The 10,922-nt window shown below is 23.4% G+C and overlaps 1 protein-coding gene across 4 annotated transcripts in view; it reads right to left on the bottom strand.

Moving 5' to 3' along the window:
- Positions 1-10,922, bottom strand: part of LOC109419430 (kelch-like protein 18) — a 386,574-nt gene that overhangs the window by 171,409 nt on the left and 204,243 nt on the right. The gene's annotated exons all lie outside the window — the stretch shown is intronic.

Raw genomic sequence — 10,922 nt, 5'->3', positions numbered from 1 at the left:
ATTAAATTAAAATTAAATTAAAATTAAATTAAAATTAAATTAAAATTAAATTAAAATTAAATTAAAATTAAATTAAAATTAAATTAAAATTAAATTAAAATTAAATTAAAATTAAATTAAAATTAAATTAAAATTAAATTAAAATTAAATTAAAATTAAATTAAAATTAAATTAAAATTAAATTAAAATTAAATTAAAATTAAATTAAAATTAAATTAAAATTAAATTAAAATTAAATTAAAATTAAATTAAAATTAAATTAAAATTAAATTAAAATTAAATTAAAATTAAATTAAAATTAAATTTTTTTTTTTTTAAACACATTTATTGGTACTTTATTCAAACGAGACGCTCACACATTACAGATTTAAACACAGTTTAAAACAAAATCTAACGCTTCCACCGAAAAATCGTGGTTGGCATCTAAAACAAAATTTACGTAATTAATAAATAACTTTAGTGCCTGTGATTTTCTTCCTCTGGAAACGTTTTCCAGTTCTGGTATCCGAAGATCGTTGAAGGTTGTCCTCCTACCAAGGGTTGCTTCCAACCGTGGTTGAAGATGTCTCCATAATGCGACTGTTCGACGGCAACCGGTAAATTTGTGCTCCAGATCTTCCTCGATGTTAGGGCACTGATGGCACGATGGACTATCTGCACGATTCTGTCTGTACAGGAGTGCAGCATGTTGAATTTTTCCATTCACAAGCAGATAATACAAGGATTGTTCCATTGATGTTAGTCCTTTGGATCTGATGTTCTTCCAAATTCTGGTCCAGTTTTTCCCGGGATTCTCTTCCACAATTTTTGGTGTATTTAGTTTACCACGATTGTAGTTATGAATAGCTGCTGTTGCGGGATTTTCTTGGAGATTCCTAGGAACGTAGGCAAGTATCTTGGCGAGGTTCTTCAAACATGGGTACAGGACTGGAATTGCAGTAACGTTTGGTGGGTTCTGAAGCTGGTGATTGAAAGAACTAGCAAAAGGAGTGTATTGCAGATCTTTAATAAATCTGGTGATCAGTAAGGCCTTGCATTTATGCATCGGTAGATGCAGGTTGAGACCACCCATGTTGTACGGTAGGGTGAGCTGCTCAATCGGGACTCTGAATGAGTATCGTTCCCAAATAAAGGTTCCTATGTGCGATGTAAGACGAGCGACTGCATGATTTGGGATACTCATTATTGATGCTAGGAACCACAGTTTCGAAGTAACAAATGTGTTTAGTACCACGACCTTTTGCTTCAGGGTTAGATTCCTTGGTTTGAACAACCACATCAACCGGGACGTGTTTCTAATGACTTCGCCCCAGTTGTGATCAATCATTTGCCTTTGAGAGTTAAAGAATGTAACTCCTAGAATTTTCACTGATTCGTGTACCTGTGGCCAAACAGTATCTCTTGCTCCACTTTGAGTCCCTATGTTCACAGCAAACGTTTTATCGAAATTCAGGAGAGATCCTGAACATCGACCGAAGTCCAGAAAAGCTTGTTTGATGAGATTCAGTTTCCGCATATCCGTTATCACGATTGATATATCATCTGCATACGCTACTATCAAGTCCAGTGGATGGTTACAGATGGTGTGCAGCTTTTCCAGGAGGGGATGGAGGTAAAGGACGAATAAGTGCATACTCATAGGATCTCCTTGTCGAACGGAGCGTTGGATTGGGAATTTGGGAGTGAGATTTCCGTTTATGAGCAAGCGAGAGCTTGAGGCGGACATAATCTTCCCTAAGAGCTCAATGAAATTGGGGTTCACACGAAAGTTCCGCATCACAACCATCAAAAAATTCTTACTAACCCGATCAAAAGCATGATCTAGGTCAAAAGAAATCAGTTTTCCAGATAAACGACGGCAATTGAGCTCTGCAATTCGATCTTTGACTGAATGGATTGCTTCAAAAATAGTTCGATCAGAATTTGAGCATTTTTGACTGACCGTGAGAAGATTATTTTCGATCATTACGTTTTCCAGACGCTGTTTAAGAATTCTTGAAAGGAGTTTGTAGTCATAGTTCAAGAGACTTATTGGTCTATATCCTTTCAATGTTTGATCATTTAGACGGGCTTGGTGGTCTAGTGGCTACCGCTTCTGATTCGTATGCAGAAGGTCATGGGTTCAATCCCTGGCCCGTCCTTTTCATCCTACTTTGTATCTTTCTATCCACTTTCTCTCGCTCTCTCTTCTCTACATATACAACTCATGTATATTCATATGTTCATAGCCATCGCTAGAAACGAATTGAAAAAAGTCGTTTCCCTCCCTTCCAACTTCCACTCACAGCACAGTGTATATAACGCCTATAAGTTATGCAACCAAAGCGTGCTGTGCCGCTTGACCTTATTCACCTTATGCACCACACAATCTATCACGAATACTATAAATAACCCTATCCATGGATCGCATCACCGACCCAACGGTGACTCCCAGATCTCCCATCCTTTCCGTCTAACAAATACCCCAGTCCGTGCTGCGTTGTGGGGACGCAGAGTGCTCTCGGTCTCTAGTAGCAACAACCAGTACACTCTAACATTCCTTTCCCTTCCCAGCTGACTATAAGGACTTGGCCGGCGCCGGTATTGATCCAAATTGTATGAGCTGCTAGAATTGCACTTTGAGAATAAGTGGAGTGTCCCAGCCCTTATTCATTTGGATCTCAGTGCAATTGGTACCAGTTCAGATCAATCACGGAGGAGCAACCATTGACATGTATAGTCAGAATTGATCGTTTTTTTTGATCGTATATCCTTTCAATGTTTGATCATTTGATTTCTTTTTACATAGTACTATGACCCCTTCAACAAACTCATCAGGAATGTTTTGTCTTAAAGCCTCGTTAATAATCAAATTGAGCTGTGGGTGGATGACATCGAAAGCCTTCAAGTAAAATTCCTTGGGGATTCCATCGTTCCCAGGGGATTTTCTCGAGGCGCTTTCCTTAATTGCAAAAAAGATTTCCGCAGTCGTGATTTCGTTCATCATGGCGTTATTTGAGTCTGAATCTGGGGGGATTACTCGATTGGTTGGAAAATGTTCGCTACTATTGAGTTCTTGCTCAGTATACAAGTTTTTGAAAAAATCGTATACATGATTTTCTATCTCAGAAACGTCTGTCAGATGGCGTTCTTGATGGCGTATGGAACTGATCATAGTTTTTTTCCGGCAGCGTTCACCTATCTGAAAAGCCGATATTTTTTCTCCGCATACAAATCGATCATTGAGGCGTTCATATGCCTTTGAAAAATGACTTTGCACTTGAAGCATCCTCGCTTTGATTTCGTTAACTTTCGTGATTCCATTAGGGTTTTGATACAGTTCATCATATGCCTCTCTTAACTTACGGTACAACAACTCGTTAGTAGCATGAAATTCACGGAACGATTCGTTAGTCTTCCATCTGAAAAAACTACGAATTTTTGGTTTGGCAAATTGTATCCACCACGACATCCAACTGTCGTAGTTTCGACGAACTCGCAACCAACGATTCCACTTTTGCTCAAATTCTTCCAAATTTTCTTCGTTCAGGACGTGCGTACGAATAGACCAATAGCCACGACCGTGTGGTTTACCCAGGTTCGGTAGACAGCAGCGAATCTTGTATGCCTTATGGTCTGAAAAAGATGTGGCGAACAACTCCGAAGTGCGAAGATGCGGAACAAGCGACCTAGAAATGTAAATTCGATCCAGACGAGAGGCAGAATTCGGGCGAATAAAACTATATGCGATCATATTTCTATGAAGGCAATTCCACGTATCAGAAAGATGTACATTGTCTACTATTTGTTTGAAAGACAGACTGAAATTACTCGAACCAGTGGCATCTTTTGCATCTATGACACTGTTAAAATCACCTCCTAGTATAATGTGTTCAGCAGAATTTTGAAGATAAAACGGCAATTGTTCTCTGAAAAGTTTTTCTCGTGAGGAATAGTTTTGGGTTCCGGAATGTGCGTAAATGTTGCAGATTGTAACAGTGTTCGAGACCTTAAGCATTAGAATACGACTGTCCAAGCTTCTTTGGACATTTGAATAGGGTGTATGGGATTTGAGGGCGATTGCTGTACCTCTTTTGGCCTCATCTATATTGAAAACGATGTTATATCCAGGGATACACAGGCTTGCAGATTGAACCTCTTGCAGGAGAATGATGTCCAAATCAACCAGACGAACAAATGAGCGGAGTGCAGCAATTTTAGTATCGTTTGAGATGGCGTTAATATTAATTGAACCAATATTATAACTAATAGTTGCTAGATGATTCATTTTATCTGGTTATGAGACGGGGAGCCGAACATACTCGCGGCTGACTCGAGGTTAATAATTGGGATTGGAATCGGGTACATATTAATAGAGTAGGATTGTCGGACAGCTTTCAGATCGTCGCTAGTTTTGTTAGGCAGAATCGGGCAAAATTGATGAAGGCGCGTCCAGCTTCTGTTTTTTTGGACGTCCTCTTCCACGCTTGACCTTCGTGAATGGTCCACTCTCAGTGGACGACTCGTTGCTTTCGCTTTCGGAAATCTCCATGGAAAAAGATTTGGATGGGATGGGATTTGAGGGAATTTTGAAGGCACTCACATGGCCAGGCACAGTCACGTTGGCATCTGGTCGATCCTTTGTCGGCTTCTGGGTGGATTGATCTTCCGACGAACGGCACACATTTTTAGCAGCAGCAGCAGCAACAGCAATCGGGGCGACGACGACGGCGGCGGCGGCGGAGGCGGTGGCGGCGGTAACAGCGACGGTGGCGGTGGAGTGGATGGCGTGGTCGTTGGCGGGAGCGGCGGCGGCGGGGTCGTCGATAGCAGGGACATCATCAACAGCAACAACAGCAGCATCCACAGCAGCGGGAATCACGGTGTTATCTATTCCTTCGTTCTCGTCCATTCGTTCGTCGTATTTCGAAGGCGCGGGGACGTTTGCGCAGGAGGAAGTAGCTGCTTCATCAGCTACTGTTTGTGCACGAGATGTGCGAGCGGCATCGTTGAGCTGATTCAAATTGGTGCCTACGAACTCTGGCATCAGTGAGGCTACGTTTGAAGGCTGGTTCAACACGCTGGCATAGCTCGATTTGTTTTGCACTGCTTTTAGTCTGTTGATGAGGTCGACCTTTTGTCCCAACAACTTTTTATTTTCTACGCATGTGTTCCCTGGATGGGACGGGTTTGTGCAATGCTTGCACCATTGTGGTTGGTTTCGGTAAGACACTAGTGTCTCTTCACCACAAATCGAGACAAACGACTTGATGTGCCTGCGCAGAATAACTTTGGCCACTCGAACTCCGGATGACACGCCTTTGAAAACGAAATTTTCTCCCCATACTTGTTCCTTAATTGAAACTACGTCTCCGAACTGCTTCAAGTAGGCGGCAATGTCCTCATTCCTCACATTCTCGGACAGGTCGTGGATTTTTATCTCCACGCCCCCGTCATCCATCGCCAAACGGACTCTGAACTTGGTTCTGTTGACCTCGAGCTCATGACGGTTGTCATGCCTGTCCACCGCATCCTGGGCAGTCTTAAGATCACGGCACTTCACATGCGCGCAATTTTGCGCGTGGTTCATCTGCAAACGCAGCACTTGGTCGACGGTGAGACCAATCGTCTCATGGATGAAGCCATGGATTTCTTCGAACGACGGGCGTTTGGGAAAGTTTGACAAATCTACCTTAAAGGTATTTTCTCGAGCACGCACGGTGGTCATGGTTGCTAACGCGTTGGATAGCACAGATTTCTATTGTCGCCAGGAAATCTGACGCGAAATACGTTCTCCTCACAGCAGTGGGAGACCGAAAGCGAGACCGAAAAAAGCAATACAAAGCGCGGTTGGAAAACACGTCTGGTCGCAGCGAGAGCTTGAACCTAACTAGATTTAAAATTAAATTAAAATTAAATTAAAATTAAATTAAAATTAAATTAAAATTAAATTAAAATTAAATTAAAATTAAATTAAAATTAAATTAAAATTAAATTAAAATTAAATTAAAATTAAATTAAAATTAAATTAAAATTAAATTAAAGTTAAATTAAAATTAAATTAAAATTAAATTAAAATTAAATTAAAATTAAATTAAAATTAAATTAAAATTAAATTAAAATTAAATTAAAATTAAATTAAAATTAAATTAAAATTAAATTGAAATTAAATTAAAATTAAATTAAAATTAAATTAAAATTAAATTAAAATTAAATTAAAATTAAATTAAAATTAAATTAAAATTAAATTAAAATTAAATTAAAATTAAATTAAAATTAAATTAAAATTAAATTAAAATTAAATTAAAATTAAATTAAAATTAAATTAAAATTAAATTAAAATTAAATTAAAATTAAATTAAAATTAAATTTAAATTAAATTTAAATTAAATTTAAATTAAATTTAAATTAAATTTAAATTAAATTTAAATTAAATTTAAATTAAATTTAAATTAAATTTAAATTAAATTTAAATTAAATTTAAATTAAATTTAAATTAAATTTAAATTAAATTTAAATTAAATTTAAATTAAATTTAAATTAAATTTAAATTAAATTTAAATTAAATTTAAATTAAATTTAAATTAAATTTAAATTAAATTTAAATTAAATTTAAATTAAATTTAAATTAAATTTAAATTAAATTTAAATTAAATTTAAATTAAATTTAAATTAAATTTAAATTAAATTTAAATTAAATTTAAATTAAATTTAAATTAAATTTAAATTAAATTTAAATTAAATTTAAATTAAATTTAAATTAAATTTAAATTAAATTTAAATTAAATTTAAATTAAATTAAAATTAAATTAAAATTAAATTAAAATTAAATTAAAATTAAATTAAAATTAAATTAAAATTAAATTAAAATTAAATTAAAATTAAATTAAAATTAAATTAAAATTAAATTAAAATTAAATTAAAATTAAATTAAAATTAAATTAAAATTAAATTAAAATTAAATTAAAATTAAATTAAAATTAAATTAAAATTAAATTAAAATTAAATTAAAATTAAATTAAAATTAAATTAAAATTAAATTAAAATTAAATTAAAATTAAATTAAAATTAAATTAAAATTAAATTAAAATTAAATTAAAATTAAATTAAAATTAAATTAAAATTAAATTAAAATTAAATTAAAATTAAATTAAAATTAAATTAAAATTAAATTAAAATTAAATTAAAATTAAATTAAAATTAAATTAAAATTAAATTAAAATTAAATTAAAATTAAATTAAAATTAAATTAAAATTAAATTAAAATTAAATTAAAATTAAATTAAAATTAAATTAAAATTAAATTAAAATTAAATTAAAATTAAATTAAAATTAAATTAAAATTAAATTAAAATTAAATTAAAATTAAATTAAAATTAAATTAAAATTAAATTAAAATTAAATTAAAATTAAATTAAAATTAAATTTAAATTAAATTTAAATTAAATTAAAATTAAATTTAAATTAAATTTAAATTAAATTTAAATTAAATTTAAATTAAATTTAAATTAAATTTAAATTAAATTTAAATTAAATTTAAATTAAATTTAAATTAAATTTAAATTAAATTTAAATTAAATTTAAATTAAATTTAAATTAAATTTAAATTAAATTTAAATTAAATTTAAATTAAATTTAAATTAAATTTAAATTAAATTTAAATTAAATTTAAATTAAATTAAATTTAAATTAAATTTAAATTAAATTTAAATTAAATTTAAATTTAATTTAAATTTAAATTTTAAATTTAAATTTAAATTTAAATTTAAATTTAATTTAAATTAAATTTAAATTAAATTTAAATTAAATTTAAATTAAATTTAAATTAAATTTGAATTAAATTTAAATTAAATTTAAATTAAATTTAAATTAAATTAAAATTAAATTAAAATTAAATTAAAATTAAATTAAAATTAAATTAAAATTAAATTAAAATTAAATTAAAATTAAATTAAAATTAAATTAAAATTAAATTAAAATTAAATTAAAATTAAATTAAAATTAAATTAAAATTAAATTAAAATTAAATTAAAATTAAATTAAAATTAAATTAAAATTAAATTAAAATTAAATTAAAATTTAATTAAAATTTAATTAAAATTAAAATAAAATTAAATTTAAATTAAATTTAAATTAAATTAAAATTAAATTAAAATTAAATTAAAATTAAATTAAAATTAAATTAAAATTAAATTAAAATTAAATTAAAATTAAATTCAAATTAAATTCAAATTAAATTAAAATTAAATTAAAATTAAATTAAAATTAAATTAAAATTAAATTAAAATTAAATTAAAATTAAATTAAAATTAAATTAAAATTAAATTAAAATTAAAATTAAATTAAAATTAAATTAAAATTAAATTAAAATTAAATTAAAATTAAATTAAAATTAAATTAAAATTAAATTAAAATTAAATTAAAATTAAAATTAAATTAAAATTAAATTAAAATTAAATTAAAATTAAAATTAAATTAAAATTAATTTAAAATAAATTAAAATTAAATTAAAATTAAATTAAAATTAAATTAAAATTAAATTAAAATTAAATTAAAATTAAAATTAAAATTAAAATTAAATTAAAATTAAATTAAAATTAAATTAAAATTAAATTAAAATTAAATTAAAATTAAATTAAAATTAAATTAAAATTAAATTAAAATTAAATTAAAATTAAATTAAAATTAAATTAAAATTAAATTAAAATTAAATTAAAATTAAATTAAAATTAAATTAAAATTAAATTAAAATTAAATTAAAATTAAATTAAAATTAAATTAAAATTAAATTAAAATTAAATTAAAATTAAATTAAAATTAAATTAAAATTAAATTAAAATTAAATTAAAATTAAATTAAAATTAAATTAAAATTAAATTAAAATTAAATTAAAATTAAATTAAAATTAAATTAAAATTAAATTAAAATTAAATTAAAATTAAATTAAAATTAAATTAAAATTAAATTAAAATTAAATTAAAATTAAATTAAAATTAAATTAAAATTAAATTAAAATTAAATTAAAATTAAATTAAAATTAAATTAAAATTAAATTAAAATTAAATTAAAATTAAATTAAAATTAAATTAAAATTAAATTAAAATTAAATTAAAATTAAATTAAAATTAAATTAAAATTAAATTAAAATTAAATTAAAATTAAATTAAAATTAAATTAAAATTAAATTAAAATTAAATTAAAATTAAATTAAAATTAAATTAAAATTAAATTAAAATTAAATTAAAATTAAATTAAAATTAAATTAAAATTAAATTAAAATTAAATTAAAATTAAATTAAAATTAAATTAAAATTAAATTAAAATTAAATTAAAATTAAATTAAAATTAAATTAAAATTAAATTAAAATTAAATTAAAATTAAATTAAAATTAAATTAAAATTAAATTAAAATTAAATTAAAATTAAATTAAAATTAAATTAAAATTAAATTAAAATTAAATTAAAATTAAATTAAAATTAAATTAAAATTAAATTAAAATTAAATTAAAATTAAATTAAAATTAAATTAAAATTAAATTAAAATTAAATTAAAATTAAATTAAAATTAAATTAAAATTAAATTAAAATTAAATTAAAATTAAATTAAAATTAAATTAAAATTAAATTAAAATTAAATTAAAATTAAATTAAAATTAAATTAAAATTAAATTAAAATTAAATTAAAATTAAATTAAAATTAAATTAAAATTAAATTAAAATTAAATTAAAATTAAATTAAAATTAAATTAAAATTAAATTAAAATTAAATTAAAATTAAATTAAAATTAAATTAAAATTAAATTAAAATTAAATTAAAATTAAATTAAAATTAAATTAAAATTAAATTAAAATTAAATTAAAATTAAATTAAAATTAAATTAAAATTAAATTAAAATTAAATTAAAATTAAATTAAAATTAAATTAAAATTAAATTAAAATTAAATTAAAATTAAATTAAAATTAAATTAAAATTAAATTAAAATTAAATTAAAATTAAATTAAAATTAAATTAAAATTAAATTAAAATTAAATTAAAATTAAATTAAAATTAAATTAAAATTAAATTAAAATTAAATTAAAATTAAATTAAAATTAAATTAAAATTAAATTAAAATTAAATTAAAATTAAATTAAAATTAAATTAAAATTAAATTAAAATTAAATTAAAATTAAATTAAAATTAAATTAAAATTAAATTAAAATTAAATTAAAATTAAATTAAAATTAAATTAAAATTAAATTAAAATTAAATTAAAATTAAATTAAAATTAAATTAAAATTAAATTAAAATTAAATTAAAATTAAATTAAAATTAAATTAAAATTAAATTAAAATTAAATTAAAATTAAATTAAAATTAAATTAAAATTAAATTAAAATTAAATTAAAATTAAATTAAAATTAAATTAAAATTAAATTAAAATTAAATTAAAATTAAATTAAAATTAAATTAAAATTAAATTAAAATTAAATTAAAATTAAATTAAAATTAAATTAAAATTAAATTAAAATTAAATTAAAATTAAATTAAAATTAAATTAAAATTAAATTAAAATTAAATTAAAATTAAAATTAAAATTAAAATTAAAATTAAAATTAAAATTAAAATTAAAATTAAAATTAAAATTAAAATTAAAATTAAAATTAAAATTAAAATTAAAATTAAAATTAAAATTAAAATTTTTTTTTTTTTAAACACATTTACTGGAACTTTATTTAACTAGTCGAATTTTTACAAAAACACATTTACAAACAATTTAAAACAAACTCTAACGAATCAACGGAAAGATTGTTACTGGCATCTAAAATAAAATTTATGTATGCAATAAATATCTTTAGCGCCTGATACTTCCTTCTGCTGGCAACGTTTTCCAGTTCTGGAAACCGGAGGTCGTTGAATCTAATCCTCCTACCTAGAGTTGTTTCCAACCTTGGTCGAAGAT

This window comes from Aedes albopictus, chromosome 3 (assembly GCF_035046485.1).
Source record: "Aedes albopictus strain Foshan chromosome 3, AalbF5, whole genome shotgun sequence".
NCBI lineage: Eukaryota > Metazoa > Arthropoda > Insecta > Diptera > Culicidae > Aedes > Aedes albopictus.
Note: the sequence above shows the minus strand (reverse complement) of the source record. Positions and strands in the feature narration are given on the sequence as shown.